This window comes from Nelusetta ayraudi, unplaced genomic scaffold (assembly GCF_046127955.1).
Source record: "Nelusetta ayraudi isolate G7.1 ecotype Tasmania unplaced genomic scaffold, CSIRO-AGI_Nayr_v1 ptg000216l, whole genome shotgun sequence".
In the NCBI taxonomy this organism is placed as follows: domain Eukaryota; kingdom Metazoa; phylum Chordata; class Actinopteri; order Tetraodontiformes; family Monacanthidae; genus Nelusetta; species Nelusetta ayraudi.
This window is the reverse complement of record NW_027466265.1, coordinates 285865-310381: the sequence shown is the minus strand read 5'-3', so window position 1 is coordinate 310381 and position 24517 is coordinate 285865. Positions and strand designations below refer to the sequence as shown.

General features: G+C 44.6%; 2 long non-coding RNA genes and 1 pseudogene across 2 annotated transcripts in view; 1 reads left to right on the top strand and 2 right to left on the bottom strand.

The window, feature by feature from the left end:
- LOC142881683 (NLR family CARD domain-containing protein 3-like) overlaps window positions 1-9736 on the bottom strand; it is a 101564-nt pseudogene extending 91828 nt beyond the window's left edge.
- The window catches only part of LOC142881690 (uncharacterized), a 125412-nt gene that overhangs the window by 91828 nt on the left and 9067 nt on the right, over window positions 1-24517 (bottom strand). The gene's annotated exons all lie outside the window — the stretch shown is intronic.
- LOC142881689 (uncharacterized) overlaps window positions 22124-24517 on the top strand; it is an 84642-nt gene continuing 82248 nt past the window's right edge. Inside the window, exon 1 of the long non-coding RNA XR_012925619.1 lies at window positions 22124-22370. This is a non-coding gene — a long non-coding RNA (uncharacterized LOC142881689). The remainder of the gene's footprint in view (window positions 22371-24517) is intronic.

The window sequence follows — 24517 nt, the reverse complement described above, 5'->3', positions numbered from 1 at the left end:
CTTAATATGTGTTTCAGGTACGGGATTTTTCATAAGACAATGTGTTACAGTTCTACAGAAAGTAATTCCTTCAAGAAAAGGGGAAAATGTGTCGTTGTTATTATAATATGTTGCCACTAGAGGGCACTGAGTGATCTCTGGGGATTACAGGAAGGTGAGAGAAGGTGAAGGAAAAAGGAGAATAAAAGAAGTAGAATGTAAGCTATACACCTGTCTCCGGCTACTCTCTTTATTTTTACAATTGCAAGATACAAAACCACACATCCATGCAAGTCTATTTACAGTGGTGCCCCCTAGATCTTCTGCTTGTGTCCTTCACATTAGGGGGTGCCACTGTGCTCCTAGTAAAAACAGCTACAGGCTCAAGAGCTGCTACCGGCAACTGCAGGAACTCCAGTTGGACACTAGGGGGCAGCCGAGAGGCGACTCTGTCAGGTGCTACCTGACCGCAGATAGATGCTTGGCTGCGTCTCAATTCAGGGTCTGCATCCTTCCAAGGAAGCGTCCTCCGCCTGAAGGAAGCATCCTCCGAAGGACCCGGCCGAGGAGGACCAACCCAGACCCGCCTCCCCAGTAACCACCGGGTACGGTCTCACCTTCGGTGTATTTCCTGGTTGCCTCACTGCCGCTCCCTCCTTCTGGCCAACCACGGAAGTGACGTTTTCATAGCATCAAGCTAACCATTGGTTCACCATCTAACCATGGTGTTGGATGTTCAAATAAGTAAAAACCCGACGTTAAAAACGTGAAGGATAGTAGCGGTGTAGCCTTGGAATCGGCTAACAGTAGGGCTCTCATGTATCTTTCTTTTTGTTTCACATTTATTTTCTGTAATACACAATAAACATAAAGAATATGATCCAATTTGAACACAACAAAAACATGAACAGAAGAAAATGTCCAGGCAGGGATGAAAGGTTGAGGTCAAGGTCACACAGGTCAGTGGTTGTGATGCTTTTTATTTTCAGAATATTGATTCATTGAAATGTAATGTTTGAGCTCAGTTTTAAAAACAAAGAAAGAATGAGTGAAAACATTTTGCTAGGAAGAGAATTAGGTTGATGACGTAATGCTCTCTGATTGGCTAGCAGGATATGAGAAGCAAACAGACAATTTTATAAAAGTGGGATAAAATTTTGAATGAGTGTTTTGACAAATGAAACAAAGTCTTGCTAGAAAACAGCAGAGAGGGAGAAGAGCAAAACAAATGATCTGGTTTCCTTCTGATTCATTGATGTCCTGAAATCTCCACAGAAACATCTGGCAAGGATCAAAACCATGAATTATTTTGAGGGGAACTTATTTTGTCTCATTTATAATTCAATCATCATTGGAGTTCCAATCACAAAACAACATCTTTTATCTGATTGATTGATTTATGATCCTAAACCGGAAGTAAAATCTCATAAAAAACAATTTTTAACCCTAAAATAAAGGTGTGATATCAACTACACAACCTTCACAACGCTGTCAGACTTTGACAAATTCATCTTTGTGCTTCACATGAGAAACCAGGTGGAGTTGGATGGAGAACTCTGAAGTGAGAGCAGATCAGTGTGTTGTTGATGTGTGAAACCTTCATGCTGAGATGTTCCAGCCGTGGATGATGAGAGCAGAAGCAGTGGTTGTGTTCCACTGAGGATTCAGCTCCACCAGTGGCTTCTGGGACGTCTCTCCCAGTAACCACAGCAGCTTGTAGGGAGAAGCAGCCCGCCAGCCACCAGACTCCACTGGGGTCAAAGGTCATCCAGCGTGCCTTTTAGCTCAACTGGTTGTAGTTCTGTCAGTCACCACTAGATGGAGCTATCCTCTTCACTCTCCTCCTCATCCTCCCTCACCTCCAGCTGCAGAGAGAAGAAGAGACAGCAGGAGTCAGGACTCACGGTCCTTGAACGCATCATCACAGAGACGTTGACTGTTGATGGAGATGATGGAGTGACTGGTGAGAAGAAGCAGACTCTCAGTCACATGTCAAGTGTGGAACATCAGAAGGTCATGTGACCATGGAGTGTTGGACTGATACTGAGGCCTGATGAAGATGAACTGATCAATAATTGAGTGGTGAACTGAGAGAAGAAGCAGTTTGGCAGCAGATGTTGGATGAATGAGGAGCAGCTGGACGTCACCATCCTCCTCTCACACTGTGACTGGAAACACTGGACCGCTGCTGTGGGATCAACTGGCTTTGGTGCTGGAACCATCATCCACTGCTTCCAAACCAGTACTGACCTCAGAGTCTCCAGTTTACAGTGTGGACTCTGTAGAAAACCACTCAGCACCTTCACTCCTGAATCCCGCAGCTGGTGGTTCTGACCCAGGTCCAGGTGTCTGAGGTGGGAGGGGTTGGACTTCAGAGCTGAAAGCAGCCAATCACAGCTGAGCTCTGACAAACTGCAGTTCCACAACCTGAATAGAGAATAAATGATGGAGAGTTTATAATGATGGAGAGTTTTTCCAGGGTGTCATCACTCTGAAAATCAAAGTGAAATGTGGACTTCAGAATCTGACACACCAGAAAAAGAGAGGGAGGGAGCGAGGGTGAGCAAATGAGCGCTGCAATCTGAAATCTGACCACAAGATGGCAGGATTTTACACACTGTGCCTTTAGACCAGTGGTTCTCAAACTTTTCTCTGTCATGCCCCACCTTGGAGGAAGGAAATTTTTCATGCCCCCCCCCCACACCAACCCAGACAAAATGGTGACTAAATATTTTTTTTCAAATTTACTGAAACAACATAAAAGATGAACATTCCTCTCACCAGCTTTACGCATTTCTGCTGTGCACAACACTTTTTGTGATAGCAAAACCAACATTCTTTTTTTATCATGAACATTCATTTCACAATCAATTCACTTTTCTGACGGTGGTGGAGGAAGTACGCCGTCAGGAGGAGGCTTTGAGGTGGACCAAGGCGGTGTCCCTTGGCAAGCAGGGGCGGTGGACACGATGGGAAAGTGTGGAGAGGAGGAACTTCAGCTGGAAGGACGTATGGGCAATGGGGGCAAGCCGCCTCAGCTTTTTGGTCAGAGCTACATGATGTCCTTCCGACACCAACCAATCTCCAGCAGTGGGTTGGTGAAGACCCGGAGTGTGCCCTGTGCGTCATGCCAGCTTCCCTCAGGCACATTCTCACAGGGTGCAAAACCAGCCTCGGCCAAAGGCGGTACACTTGGCGTCACAACCAAGTGTTAAAGGCCCTTGCATCCTCCCTGGACGGCAAGCGCACTACCATCAATTCCCAACCACAGCCAGTTTCCAACCCCCCATGGGAGACTGTGTTTTTTCCGGGAGGGGGCTAAGGTAAGCAGGGGCAGCTCCACACCATCAGAGAGAGGCCAGCTGGACTTGGCTCGCGACTGGAAACTGCTGGCGGATGTTGGATGGCAGCTTGTTTTCCCTCCAGAGATTGCCATCACCAGCTTAAGACCTGATTTAGTGTTCTGCCCCCCCTCCCTAAAGAAGGCTTGTATCATTGAACTCACTGTGCCTTGGGAAGAGGCAGTGGATGAGGCAAATGAGCGGAAACACCTGCGATATGCCGATCCAGCTGCTGAAGCTCAACATCGTGGCTGGAACACAGAAGTACGCCCAATGCAGAGGTTTCGTGGCAACATCAAGCGCCAAACTACTGAAGGACCTGGGATTCAGGAGCCAGAGCCAGCGTTCAGCCATCAAAGCTGCATCAGAAGCAGCGGAAAAAAGCAGCTAATGGCTCTGGCTGAAAAGGAAGGATCCCTGCTGGGCTCCAAAAGGCAAAGCCTAAAAGGAAGCTTTTCCTATTAATTGGGCATGGGATGCAAGCTCAGGTTTGATCACCCTGGAGCTGGCCGCCTTCGGTGAGGGTGTATAGTTTTAAATGGATGAAACACCCCATGATCTGAAGGAATACTACTGAAAATGCATCCCAAAATTTCAAACAGTTTTGTTTTGTTTTTTTAGTGTTCACCAATGAACTTTGCATGTGCTTGCACAAAGGATGTTAACTTCTTCTTCTTCTGCCGCTTATCCGGGGTCGGGTCGCGGGGGCAGCAGCCTTAGCAGAGATGCCCAGACCTCCCTGGCCCCAGTCACCTCCTCCAGCTCATCCGGTGGGACCCCAAGGCGTTCCCAGGCCAGCCGGGAGACATAGTCCCTCCAGCGTGTCCTGGGTCTTCCCCGGAACACCTGCCCAGGGAGGCGTCCAGGAGGCATCCGGAACGGATGCCCGAGCCACCTCAGCTGGCCCCTCTCGATGCGGAGGAGCAGCAGCTCTACTCCGAGCTCCTCCCGGGTGGCTGAGCTTCTCACCCTAAACTTTCACTTTTCTGCTGTGCAAATATCTTTTCTGGCAAAGCACTTTTGTAACATCTAATAAAGAAAATGAACTTTTTATCATCAACATTCCCTCTGTTTTCTATCAAGTTATTCTGTTGTGCAAATAACCATTCACTTCACTTCACTAATACAAAAACAATTGAGTTGAATATGTAGATCAAAGAAGAAATGCAGGTATTTGGCGAGAGTAGTGAGAGTGTGTGAGAGTTACTGTATTAGTGGCTGCAATGGGCCTCTTTTGCTTTGGACAACATCTCACAGTGGGCTTGCAGGCTTGATGCTGCCACTGGCAGACCAGGCTCAATGTGGAGCTTAGCTCTGTACTTAGCCTTCAGTATTGCAACAGCTGAAAAGCCTATTTGACAGGGATGGGATGTGGCCAAAGGAAGCAGAATTCGCGCATAAAATAGAAAATAGACCAGACGCCGAAACGGTTGCTGTGAGGCGCGAGCCGGCCACCGAGGTCTGGCGTGAACGACACCATCGTTCCGCAGCGACTCGCTGAAAGATTCTACAGCCAACAGTGACCAACAACAGTGAACACAGTGAACACTGGCCACCACTGGACTCCTGAATTCTTCTCTCCGTCCCTGTCAAATATTTGTCCATCCTTTGAACCTGAGCAGCGTTTTTCTGAACTAAAATCTACTGAACACTTTGTGTTCATTGTTTCGCCGTGGAAAAGGGCGGAAACACAGGACCCAGTTTCATACATTTCAAACACAAACCAGTGACTGCAAATTGCATTTCCAACAGCAGTCAAGTGAAAATCATGACAACAATAACAAGAGTGATAGAAGTTGTAGCGTGAAGAGGGTGAACTGACCTCAGAGTCTCCAGTTTACAGTCTGGACTCTGCAGAAAACCACTCAGCACCTTCACTGATGAATCCTGCAGCTGGTTCTGACTCAGGTCCAGGAGTCTGAGGTGGGAGGGGTTGGACTTCAGAGCTGAGAGCAGCCAATCACAGCTGAGCTCTGACAACCTGAAGTTCTCCAACCTGAATAAAGAATCAATGTTTGATTTCATCCGTGGTGTAAATGTCATATTAAGAGTCATTTCTCCCTGTTGATGAGCCAGATGTGCAGCTGTTGGGATCACTGAGTCATTCCCTCAAAGGAGTCATTGTGCCAGTGTGTTGTCAACACAATAACAACAGCAGTGTGTCAGTCAGTGTGCAGCCAATCAGCAGTGAAGATGGAAAATAATCAGCGAGTCCTTTGTGTGCTTGTGGCTGTTTTCAGTCATCAGAGTTTTGTTACAAGTCAAACACATTCAAAGGACAAGATGAAGAAATACTGCTGCACTATTAATCTGCCTCTCATATTTCTTCACAGGATCTTCTGCTCAGTCATGTGACCTTCATCACCAATCAACAACTTCCATTGAGCGCCAAAGTGACTGGAGACATTTTCCACACTTTCTTCCACCATCCAAAGTCTTTTCTGGCTGCAGATTGTTGACATGAAAATATCAACATCCACTTTGTCTAGATGAATCTTTAATATCTGCTTCAAAGTCTTCACACTGAGCAGCGTTACACACCAGTTGTCATCTGCTGACACACACTGTCCACCAGTAGAAAGCAGGAACTGACCTGAGAACTTCCAGTCTGCAGTTTGGACTCTGCAGTCCAGCACAGAGCTGCTTCACTCCAGGATCCTTCAGGGTGGTGCCAGTCAGGTCCAGCAGTGTGAGGTGGGAGGGGCTGGACTGCAGAGCTGAAGACACCACTGCACAGTGAAGCACTGAGAGTTGAACACTGAATGAAGGAGAGCAGAGTGAGAAGTTGCTGCTTCCATCATCACCACCACCACCATCATCATCATCATCACCACCACCACCACCACCACCACCATCATCATCATCACCATCAACATCATCATCATGAATGATTGAATAGTTGATTTTGGTTGACAGTGTAAATCCAATCAATCTTGTGCAATCAACTGACAACAATGAAAAAGAAGCTTCCAAAACAAATGTGCACATTCTAAAGACTCACAACAAGAAAAATATAACAACTGTGTGAAGGAAAAAGCAGCAGGCTGAAGCCCAAGCTGATTCTTGCCTCTCCTATACAGTCCATAAGATTAGCTGGAATAATTAGTCAGACAAAATCAAAAAGGAAAATAAGAGAAACGCAACTCAACAAAATATGCTTGACATTATTCTTCATCATTGACTCACAATTCAATCATTTTTCCTCATCATCATCAAGTATTTTTCCCTTCAAGATTTTTTCAACTCAACAAAGAAGCACACATTTTCAAATGGTCACTGATCCCATTCCAAAATGGAACTCCCAAAAAAGAAAGACATCTATATTTAACAATGCTTCTCACCTTCCATCATTCAAAGACACTCAACCCTCTGAACATGGATTCATTTTCTCTCACTTTAAAAAACTTAGAATACTGAACGCAAGATTTTCATTCTTTCCTGGAAATAGTATTTCTAATGTTTTCAAGTCCACTATATCTATGAATTGGAAGATCTTTGACTCTATCAATCATTGATTTGTGCTTCAGGGAACTTTATTGATTATTCTGACAACTCTTTTCTGTAGTTGAATTATTATTAGAACTATTTAACCAGGTTTGTTCCTTTGAGATCCAAGATCGCTTTTAGAAGAGAGACCTGGCCAAGAATGACAGCACATAGAGTTTAAACACACACACACACACACAGTGTTTATGTACCTTAAATATATCACAGCCTTTCTGCAGTTCCTCACAGCTGGAATCAGTCTCAATCTTCCCTCCCTGGTTGTGTTGTACTTGTTGAGGTCCAACTCCTCCAGAACCTCCTCTGACATCTGCAGCATGAAGGCCAGAGCTGAACACTGGATGGCTGAGAGTTTCTTCCCTGATCTGTTCTCTGACTGCAGGAACTCTTGGACCTCCTGATGCACTGACTGATCCTTCACCTCCAGCAGACAGTGGAAGATGTTGATGCTTCTGTCAGGAGAAACATCACCAGTGTTCATCTCCTTCAGGTGGTAGATGACCTTCTGTAAGGTTCCTGGATGGTTGTCAGTGACACCCAGCAGGCCTCCGAAGAGTCTCTGGTTGGATTCCAGACTGAGTCCATGGAGAAAGCAAACAAACAAGTCCAGGTGACCGTTTGGACTCTTCAGTGATTTCTCCATCATCCTCTTCAGGAACTCATTCAGGGATTCTCCATAGTGACCATCTACTGTCATCTTCCTGTTGGTGTGACAGTGGAAGCTGTAGATTGCAGCCAGAAACTCCTGGACGCTCAGATGAACGAAGCAGTAAACGGTTTTGTGGAAGATCACACTCTCTCTTCTGAAGATCTCTGTACAAACTCCTGAGTACACAGAGGCATCAGTCACACTGAGACCACACTTCTCCAGGTCTTCACTGTAGAACATGATGTTTCCACTCTCCAGATGTTCAAATGCCAGCTGGCCCAGCTTCAGAAGAAGCTCCCTGTCAGCCTCTGTCAGCTCCTGTGGACCTCCTCCATACTTGTGCTGCTTCCTCTTGGTCTGGACCAGCAGGAAGTGTGAGTACATGTCAGTCAGGGTCTTGGGCAGCTCTCCTCTCTGCTCTGAGCTCAACATGCTCTCCAGAACTGTGGCAGTGATCCAGCAGAAGACCGGGATCTCACACATGATGTGGAGGCTCCTGGAGGCCTTGATGTGGGAGATGATCCTGCTGGACACCTCTTCTCTATCTCTGAACCTCCTCCTGAAATACTCCTCCTTCTGGTCATCGGTGAAGCCTCGTACTTCTGTCAGCCTGTCCACACATGACGGAGGGATGTGATTGGCTGCTGCAGGTCTGGATGTTATCCACAGCAGAGCCGAGGGAAGCAGATCTCCTCTGATCAGGTTTGTTAGCAGGACGCTGACTGACTTCTTCTGAGTGACGTCAGTCACCACCTGGTTCTTCTCAAAGTCCAGAGCCAGTCTGCTTTCATCCAGGCCGTCCAAGATGAAGAGAAGTTTGCAGACATGCAGCTGCTCTGCTGTGAGCTTCTCTAACGTTGGATGGAAAACATGGAGCAGCTCCAGAAGATTGTAGTGCTGCTCTTTGATCAAGTTGAGCTCCCTGAATGAGAGAGGAAGCACCAGATGAAGGTCCTGGTTCTCCAGGCCCTGGGCCCAGTCCAGAGTGAACTTCTGCACTGAGAAGGTCTTTCCAACCCCAGCGACGCCGTTGGTCAGCACCACTCTGACTCCCTGAGTCCCTGCTGCTCAGGTGAGGCTTCAAAGATCTGGCTGCACCTGATTGGACGGTCGTGGAGGATCTCCTTGGTCTCCAGCTGTTTGACCTCATGCTCTCTGTTGACCTCCTCACTCAGTCCCTCAGTGATGTAGAGCTCAGTGTAGATGCTGTTGAGGAGAGTTTCACTTCCTGCTTCTTCACCTTCAGTCACACGTTCACATCTCCTCTCCAGACTGACCTTCTGCTGCTGTTGAAGCTCCTGCAGACCACCAACCTTTGGAGCTGAGAGAAGGTTGGAGAAGAAAACATCAGTGTGACAGTGTGAGCATCATTTTCTGTCCACGACTTGAAGCTGAAAGCATCCAAACTCCATTTTTCAGCTGATGTGGTGAAGCTGCTGTTGTCTGACTGTTTGCTCTAAATGTCCTCCAGTGGATCTTCTCACTGGAGGTCCTGACCACGGTTATAATAGTTAACGAAAACAAACAAAATAACGAAAACTTCAATTGAAAAAAACAATTGTCGCGTTCCCAGGGGTTAGGATTTTGGTACCTGCCTCGTTGGGGTTCGAAGCGAGCAGAGCTGAGACCATAAGGGTGACGTAGCAATGTTCAGGACACTGATTGGCCAAAGGCAGTCTTTCACGAAAGACCAAAACCGCCATTTTTAAATGCCTCGCGTGTGGATTTTTACATTAACACGTATTAAAAACTGAAAAGCTTATGAAACTGTACCATGGGTGAACAAAGAACTACAGACGTTTCTGTTCTCTGTGGCCGAAGAAAAAGCTCAAAGAGAGCCGGACGGACGGAGCGACACACAATGAAAAGCCTTCCTGGTTTCGCAGCCGGTGGCCGTCGCCATACAGTGAAACAGTGTCCGGAGAAATAAAAACAATGCAGAGCGACTATCGAAGCACCAAGGACTACAACGGTTGGAGTGGAACGAACAGAGAAAATGTTGGAGGCAAAGACGCTGACCAGACTCATTATCTCCAGAGTGAGACTCACCTGGTAAAGGATGGTCTTTCCCTGGTGGACACACATAGAAACAACAGGAGCTGAATTCACTGCTTTGACTCATTCAAAGTACTTTTTTATTTCTGATATTGCTTTAAACGGAACATTCAGAATCACAACAAACAGTGCAATGTTTCACTGATGTGTGGGAATAAAATGTGCACTCCTATTTACCTCCACTGCATTGATTCTCTTCATCCTTCATTTTACTGGTCAATATCTCTGAAACAGAAGATGATTTTAATTTTACTGTTTACAAAGAGAAACTCATCAGTCATCTGAGCACACAGTGGGATTTTGGGGCACTTTATATTTATAACAATAGAAATATGATGTCCAATCAGGGTTTACCTCTCCTCTTGAACCACAACAGGCCAATAGCAGCACAGTGAAGGCCACCCATGCAGACCCTCCAGTGCCTCCAGTGCCTCCAGCTGGATGGAAGCCAACAGTGTTTATTCAACAGAGGTATCACAGCTGCCTTGGAGAGTTTATCATACATGCTTATTTCAACTTTTGTCTCCAATAAATGTCCACATGCTACCTTGTTGTGAAAATGTTTCCACATGAAATCATGACATCACCTGCCACATGTACAAGCAACAGAATGCAGTTAGCTCCTAACCAGGAGAAGGAAATTCAGACCTGAACTCTGGTAACTGGGTTGGGATGATTGGACCAGATACCCACTGGCCTCCTTGGCCTCTTCACCATCCAGACCCACTGAGCAGGAGATCTTTGAGGAGCTGGAGACCAGAAGCCAGCTGTGGGCTGACACCAGACCTGAGGAGTCTCTGCTGTGTTTCAGACTCATTGCTGTCAGAGCCCCTTTAGAGTCCCTCCACTGCAGCCTGGGTTCTGGATACCAGCCTCCAGACTCACAGCTGACATTCGCTGTGTTGTCATCTCTCCACACTGCTGACAGAAGCACAGGACCTCCAGTTTCTGAGGAGCAGGGTGGAGAAAGAGGAAGGTCAGAAGATGTTTGACTTCAAGGCATCAGGATTCTTGTGTTTGGTTTGCTTTAGTTTCCCTCACAGTACTTACTGGAGACAGCCATCACTGCTTTGTCAAAGCCCTGATCGCGGCTCACATAACAGGTGTAGTCTGCTGCGTCCTCCACAGTGACGTTCACCAGTTGGAGGCTCAGGTCTCCTGATGCCAGCCCACCTGATGCTGCGTCCTTGGTGCCGAATGAAACCCGGCCCTCATACGGTGTGTTCTGGCCTGCATACACTATTTTCCTCTCCTTGTACACCATGATCTGGGAATCATCTTGATCATTGCGGTACCACTGGATCTCAAGATCCTCAGCACTTTGTGGTGGATGGAGCCAGCAGGGTAGCGTGGTGGATTGTCCAGTCCGTACTGGGACCAAGGACGAGACTGAAACCTTGATTTCATCCCCAGCTGTGGAAAGGATGTGGTCAGTTCTGTGCATGGTAAGAGACTCACTTCCCTGAATCTTCTTCAATAGAAAAGAAGACGTCATCTATTTATGTCCCAGACTGCAGTTTATGAATAGGGGGTGCTAACAGAGGACAAGGCCACAGGAATAACCTGTGACTAAATCTGCTGCAATTGATGCTGATCATGTGATCAATGTACACTGTCACTTTAAATGAAACAAAAATACTTGGATGAAGTTGAATCAGGGTTATTGCCAAATATGAATCCACACAGAGAATTCATTCAATGACTCGTTCAGTCTCACAGTTGAGATTCATCTCCTCATTTTCACCTTCTTGCGTTCATATATTGGTCCTACACAGCAGTAAGTTGTTTATTGTCATAGAAGATCCTTCAAACACAATTAGTGGGTGACTGTGATAAGTGGCAGATTGTACCAAACGGCAGAAATATTGGACAGCATTGTGAAGCCATTAGAAACTTACTTGGTGCTGAGCTGCACAACCAGGGGAAGAAGCACCACAAAGCAGGTGAGAATCATTGTTGGAGGAACAACACTGTGGAGGTGACCAAGAATTCTCTCCAGGTCTGTGTGTCCACTGGTGGTGGCTGTACTTTCACTTTCACCTCCTCTTCACCTTCCTGTCGTGTTTGGGTAAAATCTGATTGATGTACAAGTTAACACACTCATAAATATTGTGTTTTACATCTGATTGCCTCAAGGCCTTACACACTATGCACTTGAACATATAAAATTAATTTTGACCTTTTTCATTGAATTTTGAGTGTTTTAATCAACACCTGTGGTGTTCCCGGTCAAAAGTGACCGCCATAGGAAATGAATGGGTATCCAGACCCATACACACCACCCCAACTCATTCACTCACCAATTCACTCACTCACTCATTTCACACTGAACAAAGTCTTTTGCAGGTACACATCTCTTTCCCGGGCTTACGTGCCGACCGTCCCAGGTGAACCAACTTCCTGATGAAACAACGTATCATATCTTATCATTCATTCATCATCCGTACCTGCTTGGTCCTGGTCTCCGCAGCACATCTCATGTCCAATTCCCAGCGTTTTGGGTTCTTCCAGTGTATGGATCGTTGGCTGTGACCGACCAACACGCCGCGCCTCTGATCTGCGACTAAAGTAAGGGGCGGGAGGTGAACACGACCGTGTTGGACTTTGAGCTGCTGCTTTAGTGTTTCAGGATTCCTGGTTCTAGTCTTTCTGATACAGGAAGTGTTGCCTGAAATGACAGCACACTCTGGAAAAAGGTTAAAAAAAAAGTCAGCAATCATGGAACGTCAATAGTCTGTATATACTAAAATATGACATTTCCAGTAAATGAATCAAATGAACTGAATTTGACTTTTTTCAACATATGATGAAGATAAAAACAGTTTTCATCCACTTTTCATCCCCATGAAAAATAACATCTACAATCTTTTTTTCACCAGAAATTCCAGAAAACATGAACGATAAACCTTCAAGAGAGTGATAAACATTAACTAGAAGACCACACTTTAGAGAAAGTGCCACTTGAAGCTCAACACCTGGGAGGAGGCTGCCCTCCAGAGAGGCATGTGGAGCAGGATGGTCCATGAAGGCTCAGTACAAATAGAGAGGGACGTCCACAGTGCCGCAGGGAAAAAGAGGCCACTGAGAAAGGAGAGAGCAACCACCAAGACGCGTCCTGACACCTCTACCACCACCACCATGACAAGCATTCACACTTGCACCCACTGCAATAGAGACTGTGGATCAAGGATTGGCCAGTTCCACATCACAGCAGAGCAGAGCCACCTACAGGAGGACGATCACACTCGCTTCAAACAATGTCACTGAGTCTCCAGTGGAGTGAAACAGACACTGGTCCACCTCTCACTGACCCTGTTGACTGGTATCACATTTAATGTGGATCCTTGAGTCAGTGAGGACTCACCCTGCTGCTGCTGCCTCCACTCAACATGGAGCCTGACGGAGAACCACTTGGGCTTTGAGCTGCTCCCCGTTACCTGAAATCACAGACCACTGTGAATGATTGAGTGAGTGAGTGAGTGAGTGAGTGAGTGAGCTCCCTGTTTCAAACAGACACAACTAAACTTGGGACAAGAATATCACATTCATCAGTTGTTTCAAATCCCCGAGGGTTGAGCTTTCAGGAACTGTTTTTTCTGTGTTCTTTTGTCATCGGGCAGCTGAGTGGGCAGCTCAGCGGGCAGCTGAGTGGTCCTCAACCCACTGCTGTGCAACCTGATGTCTGCATGGAGGACTTGTGCTGCTTCAATCGAGATCTTCAAGCTGTTCAAATTGTGTCCAGACTCGCTCTCTAACCACACACGCACACACACACAGCTGTTTCTTTAGCTGGTGAACTCTGCCAGAGGATCTGGAGCCAAACTATGCAGTACTTTAGAAATCAAAATTAAATCTGCAAATGTGTGAAGACTGTCCCAGTTTAAAAGACTGTGGGCCAGATCCACAAAGCGATTGCGCGGCTTTTGCGCCTGAAAATCCGTGGAAATAGCGCCAAAAACGGTGATTCCGATCCACAGAGAGGACGCAAACGTGAAAATCGGCGCAAGTAGCGGCAGGGTTGCGCCAGACTCATTTGAATGTATTTAAATGAGTCATTGCGCGCAAAATGACACGCCCCCTTCTATGCAAATATGCCTAATTCAAACCATGGCAGATACAGAAAGAGTTTGCGCTCGTGTCCGCGCGCAGTTTGACAGACGCAAACACCGCCGGCCAAAACCAGGCGTAGCTTCTGTCTGTCAAAGTGTTTCTGGCTTCTGAGTGAAACTTTCCTCTCTGAAAAGCCTGCAATATATATATATATGTGTGACCTCTCCGATTCTGTCCTGCTTGCTGTATAATGAAGACTTGCAGAAGTCAGGTGTGGAGCAGCAGTTTATTCTCTGAAACAGAATGGGACACAACCATAACTTGCTCCGTGAAACTTGGTCACCTCCTGCTTCATGGGCTTCCTCTGTACTGAAGTAGTGATCATATAGTGGTTGTTTTTACAATACAAATAATATTAAAAAATAAAATACGTTTTTCTACAAAATACAAAAAAATTACATTCGCAATTTAAATAATTCACTCCCTAAAGCTCCATTTTTATACACTGTAACATTCTTCCAGTTACACACACATACCTGAAACGTATGAATGGACACAACCATAACTTGCTCCGTGAAACTTGGTCACCTCCTGCAGAGACAACGTGCTCTGTATGAGAGCTGTGTGCTGCTAATGGACATGCTAGCATGCTAATCGTTTTTAATAGCAATAAAAATAAAAACGAACTTTGCTTAAAAAAAAAATTAAATGAAAGACACCAGCACACATTTAAACACTCAAACACAGTTACATGAAGCATAGCTCAACTTATTGCATTAATTTCTGTCTCAGCAGGGAGGAGACCTCTCACCTGCTTCATGGGCTTCCTCTGAACTAAGGATCGCCCAGAATGCAAAGCGCTAACTTCAAAATAAAATACAAAATAAAATAACAAAATAAAATATAAAGAGCCATGGCTGTGCCCCAACCAAGTTTAACATGATTGAACACACCTTAATAACACCGTTACATATGTAGGTCCCCAAATCTTACATATAGATCGGCATAGACTACAGTATATATGCCAATATTTTAGATTGGCAATGAAAAATACAAATGGTACTCAGGTGTTGGTGATAAACGCCTCTTGCATCGTAATGCCAGGCGCGCACAGGAGCGCTTTTATCCTAGCAGAGTTTCGCTGTCAAACACATGCACTCACCAACAACCTTTGGCACAAACTGCTCTCAGGTTGCCAGACCGCAACATTCGCACCTGTTTCAGGTGCCGCATTCGTGGGCGTGTTTGCGCCTGCATGTCATTAGCGCAAAAACCTTTGTGGATACCCGCATCTGTTGCGCAAATTGCGGCCGCAATACCGCCGCAAAATGCGCCGCATTTTAGCGCTGCGCTCCCTTTTTTGAGGATCTACCCCTGAGAGCAGCCACACACACACACACACACACACACACACACACACACACACACACACACACACACACACACACACACACACACACACACGAGCAGCAGCTCTAATTGGCTGAGAGGTAAATATCTTCTTATCTTTCTGGGTGTAAATGAATCTGTCCATTTTTTAAATGTCGAAATTTAACATTTGGTTTCTATTTTTTCAGATATTATTTCTGTCAAATTCATTTGAATCAACAGAAGAAGAAAATCAGTGTGTAGTTCAAACTTTGTGCGTCTTTGTGTTCAGTTTTTCTGCTGTAGTTGTGCTTTTCTTTTCATTCCAGATGAATTCCACTCACTTTCCTTTTCAAACCTTGTAGGTGTTGAGTGAGCTGCAGCGCCCCCTGGCTGCAAGTTTCATACTGTGACTCTGCCGACCGAGGTAAAAAAAAAACCAACAAACTCTGACACTTTGCTGAGGACCTCCTGGAGGAGCTGAAGGTGCAGAACCTTCTCAGGCCTCTCTGGAGGAACTTGCGGCTGTCAGTCCTCTGCTGCCCCCTGCTGGTCACACAGGCCTCTTACACCTCAGTTCGTCTGTTCAGCACATATTTAATTTTTTAATGGCTCTATAAACGTCACTGATGAAACGATTTTATGATTCCTGCAGTTAAATTTTTTAAATTCCAAATCTGCAAAAACCTTCTGATCAATGAAGACAGTTGATTAAAATGATTTCAAAATTGACCCGTTTGAGAAAAGCTGCACTGTGGCATTGTTTGCATGTTGTTTTAGCTCTCAGTTGCTTCATTTCGCATTTTTCTTAAAAGCTTCGTTTAGTGGTCCATTGTGGTCAATGGGACACTGAACATCCGCTTTGTGTGCCCGAGTTTTAAGAGGATCAGGTGCGGACATTTTAGCATTTAAATTATTATGGCTTATTAGCATAGGTACGTAGTAACCTGTCCGTTCTTTTTACAGTGCTTCCTGAACACCTCACCGGCACACTACAGCCGCTTGCTAGCACAAAGTTGCGCAGAGCCTCCTCGTTGTTCTCCTCACCTGGAGGACGATTGGTGATCTAGACCTGTGGCCCAAAACTCGGTCCTTTAAGATAGGTGCAGGAACACTGCTGCTTCGCCCGCACTTGATTGTGCTAGCCGCCCCGTACAGACGGTCAACAGTGCATGTTGCTTCCGTCCCGCCTTGGTTTTACTTGTTGTTTTTCCGTTCTCGTTGTGTTTTTCTTCGTTTGCTTACGTATATGTACACATATCGGACTTTCCCGCCGCGAGTCGCTCGTCAACATACTGCTGTGAAAGAGGGGTGACGTCACAGAACGAGAGGTGCATTTAGGTGCTGCTGCGTAAAACTAAAACATTTTCCTGGGCAAATATTCATTTGACAGACGTAAACGAAGTGAAATATGACTTCAGTTTAAGTTTGTTTTAGTTTGTTTTTATAAACACACAAAAAATTTTGAGTTAGTTATCGTTTTTGAAAAAAGTTCTTGACTTCTACTTTAGAGATATTGATGACGAGTTGTTGTATATAAACGGTGTGACTATGTGGTTCGGCAAGCGGTGGTGCTGTCTGTACATAGCTTAGCAAACGGCTAGCGCCAGCACCCCCAGAGTGAAAAGATCCACACGGAGTGTTATGACCCACGAGTGGGTCTAGGTGCCTCTACGTGTGTGTGTGTGTGTGTGTGTGTGTGTGTGTGTGTGTGTGTGTGTGTGTGTGTGTGTGTGTGTGTGTGTGTGTGTGAGAGAGAGAGAGAGAGAGAGAGAGAGAGTGGCCGATCGAGGCTTTGTTGAAGCTTCGCCACTTGTTTCAAAAAATGGTTAATTACTCGAGACTTCAATGACACAGTGCTCGAGGAGGTCATCTAGTGCTCAATAAAATGAAGTGCAATGGAAACCTGTTCATTGTTTCATAGGTTGTTTGGGATTTGATTCGCCATGCATTCTTGTTGGACAACACTACATGCTTGTATGGTTCAATGCTGACACAATAAAATAAAAATGAAAAATAAAGACAATGTCTCTTTTTTGGCACGACTGATTGTAGTAGACTATAGCTCTTATACTTAGCCTGACAGTTTGTGCAATGAATTATATTATATCCTAAAACAAGACTAAATAGCCCAGAGTTTAAAAATATGTTCAATAGTAAGTGTTCAGTGGGTCAGATGTCAAATGTGATCTATTTAAAATGTAGAATAGATGAGCTAAATAACACATATATAATACACATTGATGGGAATTGAACCGTCGCCTCAGTCTTGCAAGTCCAAGATTGTCATAATGTACCACAAACCCAAATCACACTCCCTTTTTTCATCTAAGCTGTTTGAGTAGCGTTAGCACACCGTGATTCCTCATCAACTACAGGCCTACACTTCAAATAATTATGAGAAAAATCCAACGTAAAGAGAGCACTTCCATTAGGAAATAGTCAACATGAAATTTCGTCTTCTACTGACACCTGCTGGTCAAATTGAATAGTTGCAAATATTGTGAAGAAGTTGTCATCTAATTCTAATCCTAAACAATATGGCCATTCCAAGTCAAGTATTAAGACAATTAATCAGGTTTGTACTGCTTGATTGAACACATTCATCCCGTTCCAGTGCACTAAAACCCACTTCCCTTCAGGACCGTGTCAGCGAAGCCAAAACTTCCTTGAGTGACGCTGTTTCCCAGCATGCAATGCGAGCTAGCGATTCACAATACTATTTCATCACAAACATGGATGTAAAAAATAAAAAGGGACGAAAAATGAAACTTCAGGAACACCAACCATTGCAATACAAGCAGAACAAGCAGAAGAAGTTTTATATTATGTACAACACAACACAGCCACACAGGTGTCCACAGGTGGACAAGCCATACTATTTAGTCCGTGTCCTCCTATGGCACTTCCGTGGGTGGAAGCTCATCGTAGAGGTGGGTGCTCGTCACTCCACCAATCACCTCAGGGAAGGTCTAAGACAAGAGCCTAATCGTTACCCTTGCAGGGTATCACCTGATACGGGTAAAATATGGGTCAACGTGGGCAGTCGTAACAGGAGAAGCTTGCTGACGAAAATAATGCGCTATAAGTGGATGTGACGCTCACTGACTCAATTCAGACTGCCCTCCCTCCACTTTTTTTGTTTTGTATGAGCATTTAAAAAAACAACAACATAATAATAATATGGATTTTGACCATGTATGTTTTGGAGTTCATTGAAAGAGGTTAACATATATATGTGGATATATATATGTGCGTGTGTGTGTGTGTGTGTGTGTGTGTGTGTGTGTGTGTGGGAGGGGGGGGGGCAGATGCATTATCACGTGTAGATGTGGACTAGCTGCGAAATTCTTATTTTGGGGGAACTCAGGGTTTTCTTGTTTAGTTTTGTTTGTAGGTATGTTAATAGGGTTTGGTTCTTAAGGGAGGGGGTGTTATGACCCACAGGTGGGTCTAGGTGCCTCTATCTTTGTGTGTGTGTGTGTGTGTGTGTGTGAGAGAGAGTGGATGACGCCTTGCAGGTGCGGTCCTGGATGTCGGCTGCTGATTGGACGCGCCACGGCTGAGAAGGAGGAGCAGTCGAGCCAGCCTGACGGTCATCCCTCCTCCGCTCCCAACTCTGCAGTTAGTCACTTCTGAAATGGCGTTAGAGCACGCAGCCGTAGGGGTGGGCTGCCATTTTCTTTGTCCCCTCTTTTCTCCTGTTTATTAAGTATGTAGGGAGGTTAGCCTTTCTGTATTTGGCTTCTCTTTCTTTCTTTAGTTAGTTCTTAAGGCGAGCTAGTTGGAGTTTGGTTTATTATTTTGGCCTGGGCCCACCCTGAAGCCTTTGCTGCCCACCGGTTAAGTTGTTTTGTTTATTTCATTTACTGATTAATAAAATGTTTTTTGTTGAAACTGCCAACTGCAGTGAAAAATTAATGAGGCTTGGGAGTGGGGGAAGGTGTCCCACACGTTGCGTCTCGGTCCCCCTAGACGGGACGTAACACAGAGTTTTCGCCGTAAACTTCTTACGCTTCCTCTGGTGGCCAGATGGGGACATTACAAAGGACCTACAAGAGCACAGGATGCTGGTCCACATCTTTGGGGCACCCCAAGCTGTGCTTCATTCGACGACAATCAGCATGACTTCCCAGCCGAGGTTATAAACACTGTTTGTCAAAATTTCTACGTGGATGATTGTCTAAAGGCCGTCAGCACGGTGGAACAAGCAATACATCTGTACCAGCAGCTAACAGACCTGTGCGGTAGAGGTGGATTTAAGCTCAATAAGTGGGTGAGCAATCATCGCTCGGTGCTGGCCGCCATTCCTGAAGAGCAGAGAGCTAAAGAGGTAAAAACACTTAACCTTGACAGAGACCAGCTCCCTATGGAGAGGGCCCTTGGAGCTCAGTGGGATGTACAGCAAGATACATTCACATTCAGCATCAGAACCAAGCTGGGATGGGATGAGGAAATCCCTCAGGTCATGGTACATCCCATATATAGTTTTTAAAGCGCCAAACTACAACAAAGGAACTCATCTATAACAAATCTACAAACTTGTTTTAATTCTGATTAATAAACTAAAGCTTATTCGATTATCATTATGTTGTTTTTTTTTAAACGCTCATACAAAACAAAAACAGTGGAGGGAGAGTAGTCTGAATCGGGTTCTGGAGCATTGCTCTACCTCATCCATCGCACTCATGAGCGTCACATCCACTTGTAGTGCATCATTTCCGCCAGCAAGCTTCTCCTGTTACGACTGCCCATGTTGACCCATATTTTCTGTTCACTCGCTCACCCGTATCAGGTGATACCCTGCAAGTGTAACGATTGGCTCTTGTCTTAGACTTTCCCCGAGGTGGTTGGTGGGGTGACCCACCCAGCACGTGACCTCTACAACGAGCTTCCACCCGCGGAAGTGCCATAGGAAGACACGGATTAAATAGCTTGCCCACCAGAAGGCTGTATTATGGTGTACATAATATAAAACTTCTGCCAGTTCTGCTTGTATTGCAATGGTTGGTGTTCCTGAAGTTTCATTTTTCGTCCCTTTTTATTTTTTACATCCATGTTTGTGATGAAATAGTATTGTGAATCGCTAGCTCGCATTGCATGCTGGGAAACAGCGTCACTCAAGGAAGTTTTCGCTTCGCTGACACGGTCCTGAAGGGAAGTGGGTTTTAGTGTACTGGAACGGGATGAATGTGTTCAATCAAGCAGTACAAACCTGATTAATTGTCTTAATACTTCACTTCGAATGGCCATATTGTTTAGGATTAGAATTAGATGACAATTTATTCAGAATATTTGCAACTATTCAATTTGACCAGCAGGTGTCAGTAGAAGACGAAATTTCATGTTGACTATTTCCTAATGGAAGTGCTCTCTTTACGTTGGATTTTTCTCATAATTATTTGAAGTGTAGGCCTGTATCTGCACACAATTTGGAATTCGTCCCAGCGCCCTGAGCTGTAAATTTGGACGGTGTAAAATGAAAATGGCCATCTGCAGCAGAATGAAAGTGAGATTGCATTGTCCAGGTAGGAGGACAGCAGTCAGTCATGTTTCACCTCCAGTCAACACGCAGTGGTTCACATGAAGGTCCAAGAGGCCTACAGACCTACACTGAGTCTGGACGTGGCAGTACAGCTGGATCATTGTCTTTGTTGTGTTGTTTGGTCATTGTGATCCAATGTAATGTGAGAGAAGGACGAGTGCAGTTATATTGGAGTGAGTTATTTAAAGTGTAATAGAAGTTATAATGCAGAGTCTGTTTTTATGAAATGCTCTATCACCTGGCATCCATCCATCCATCCATCCATCCATCCATCTTCTACTGCCGTATCCGGAGTCAGGTCTCGGGGGCAGCAGCCTCAGCAGAGACCCCGAGACTTCCCTGGACCCAGTCACCTCCTCCAGCTCCTCCAGTGGGACCCCAAGGCTTCCCAGTCCAGCCCAGAGACCTGGTCAGCACCACTCTGACTCCCTGAGTCCCTGCTGCTCAGGTGAGGCTTCAAAGATCTGGCTGCACCTGATTGGACGGTCGTGGAGGATCTCCTTGGTCTTCTTGGTCTTCTTGGTCTCCAGCTGTTTGACCTCATGCTCTCTGTTGACCTCCTCACTCAGTCCCTCAGTGATGTAGAGCTCAGTGTAGATGCTGTTGAGGAGAGTTTGACTTCCTGCTTCTTCACCTTCAGTCACACGTTCACATCTCCTCTCCAGACTGATCTTCTGCTGCTGTAGAAGCTCCTGCAGACCACCAACCTCTGGAGCTGAGAGAAGGTTGGAGAAGAAAACATCAGTGTGACAGTGTGAGCATCATTTTCTGTCCACGACTTGAAGCTGAAAGCATCCAAACTCCATTTTTCAGCTGATGTGGTGAAGCTGCTGTTGTCTGACTGTTTGCTCTAAATGTCCTCCAGTGGATCTTCTCACTGGAGGTCCTGACCACGGTTATAATAGTTAACGAAAACAAACAAAATAACGAAAACTTCAATTGAAAAAAACAATTGTCACGTTCCCAGGGGTTAGGATTTTGGTACCTGCCTCGTTGGGGTTTTGAAGCGAGCAGAGCTGAGACCATAAGGGTGACGTAGCAACGTTCAGGACACTGATTGGCCAAAGGCAGTCTTTCACGAAAGACCAAAACCGCCATTTTTAAATGCCTCGCGTGTGGATTTTTACATTAACACGTATTAAAAACTGAAAAGCTTATGAAACTGTACCATGGGTGAACAAAGAACTACAGACGTTTCTGTTCTCTGTGGCCGAAGAAAAAGCACAATGCAGACAGTTGTGCAGAAAGTTTAGTGTTAGCTAAAATATCGGGCACACAGACGTACTTATTATGTATACATTTCTTTCCACTGTAACAGGTCACTACAAGATCTGCAATCCATTACCTAGAATTGGTTTTCCTTAAACTGATGTACAGGATTACTAATCTGACTTTGATGGGCAAATTTGACAACAGAATACAATTATGAAGCACTAAAACACAGGACCACAAAACAATTAAATGCATGATGAAATAATGATATGCTTTGTTAAATGAAATAAAATGGCATTTTCAACTAAGTAATAAAATAGTCGGTGGTGCAGTGGTTAGCGCTGCCGCCTCACAGCAAGAAGGTCGTGGGTTTGATTCCGGGGCCTGGACCTGGGACCTTTCTGTCTGGAGTTTGCATGTTCTCCCTGTGTCTGCGTGGGTTCTCTCCGGGTTTTCCGGCTTCCTCCCACACTCCAAAAACATGCACGTGAGGTCAATTGAACATTCTAAATTGTCCGTAGGTGTGCATGTGAGTGTGAATGGTTGTTTGTCTCTATGTGGCCCTGCGATGAACTGGCGACTTGTCCAGGGTGTCACCCTGCCTTCGCCCTAAGACAGCTGGGATAGGCTCCAGCAGACCCCCGTGACCCTGAATAGGAATAAGCGGGTATAGAAGATGAATGAATGAAATCTTTATTGAATGAATGACACATTTTATTTCACTCGTGGTTTATGTAATTATTATTTTTTGCTCCATAGCTTTCATGATTCAGCATTACATGTTAAGCGTGATGAATTGCATGAAAAGAGAGAGCACTCGCTGATAAATTAACATGGTGTGCTGTTTAATTCCATGAGGACGACAAAATATTTGCAAATTTGTGTTAGCTACACACATCGACAGGTGCAAGAGAAAAGGAGGAACTTTCAGGGAGGAACTTTCAAGATCATTGAGTTTTTATTTATTTATTTTTTTAGTTCTGATGAAATAAATAGACCAATCATTTCATTACTTTGTCTGCTTTCCAAAGAGAGTTGCTTCAAAGAATTATCATTTATTATTCAGTGGCACATTGCTCACTTGTTTAATACACAAATAATAGTATATTATTATAATAATACTATTTTATTAATATAATAATAATAATAATAATAATAATAATAATAATAATAATAATAATAATAATCATCATCATCATCATCATCATCATCATCATCATCATCATTATTATTTCTAAAATTTCCAAACAACAATCGTCAGTTGTTCCGTAAAAAATACATTCATTCACTCTTGGCAGATATCCGGGAAGCCCGGATCCACTCCATCACTATTAGTGATCATGCACCTGCCTCTATCTCCGTCTCTACAAAGGCACCTAGAGCACCGATCTGGAATTGGAGGCTGAACACGTCATTACTCATAGACTCAGATTTTATAAAATACTTTAATAAGGAGTGGACAATATTCCTACAAATTAACGACTTGCATGAAACTCCTGTACATGTTCTATGGGAAACAGCTAAAGCAGTAATGCGGGGCAAAATAATATCTTATTCATGCCACAAAAAAAAAAAAGAATTAGCTCTGGAGTCTGAATTAGTTAATAATATTAAAACATTAGAATCTTCATATGCCATCCAACAGGAAGAAGACGTATGGAAAGAGCTATGCAAACTAAAAACAGAATTAGCCAAACTGACAGATAAAAAAACCAAGTTCCAAATGCAAAGATTACGCCTTGAAAACTTTGAATGCAATAATAACTCTAGCAAATTCTTAGCGAGCCAGCTAAAGTCAAACAGAGAAAAAGCAACAATCTCCTCCATCAAAAACCTGGATGGCAAACTAACCCATAACCCAGAAGAAATTAACCAATGCTTCAGAGATTTCTACAAAAAATTATATTCCTCCGATAATAATCCTTCAGAAGCCTCAATAGATAACTTCCTGAATAGTATTGTGCTCCCTAAATTAAATCAGGAACAGGCTACTACAATGGACGCAGATCTCACTCAGGAGGAATTTGAAGAAGCCTTGGCACAAATGCCAGTAAATAAAGCCCCAGGACCTGATGGCTTCCCAGTAGAATTTTATAAGGCACTTTGGCCTACTATTGGTCCGACCTATAATAGAATGGCTAGAGAGATCCTAAATACTGGACTTCTCCCATCAAACATGAATTCTGCTAACATTAGCCTCATACTCAAACCGGACAAAGACCCATCGCTTCCGACTAGCTACCGACCAATATCATTAATCAATACCGATCTTAAAATTATTTGTAAAGCAATAGCTAGACGACTAGAAAAAATTACTCCATATATAATCCATCCTGACCAAACAGGGTTTATTAAAGGTAGAGATTCAACCTCCAACGTACGTAGATTTATCAATCTGATAGATTATACTAACGCCAACAATCTACAAACAACAATTGTTTCGCTAGATGCAGAAAAAGCATTTGACAGGGTCAATTGGAGTTTCTTATTCTCAACACTACAAAAATTTGGTTTCGGGAATTCATTTATATCCTGGATACGAACATTATACAGCTCTCCGTGCGCCTCAGTCAGAACGAACAGCCAGACCTCTCAAAGGTTTAATCTGCAACGAGGAACCAGACAGGGCTGCCCTCTCTCCCCTTCACTATTTGCAATGTTCATAGAACCTCTGGCAGCTGCAATTCGGCAAAATGATAATATCAAAGGAGTCCAAACTTCAACATCTGACCATAAAATAAGCTTATATGCCGATGACGTATTGTTATTTCTTCAAAATACACAATCCTCACTTACTGAAGTTATCAGCCTTAT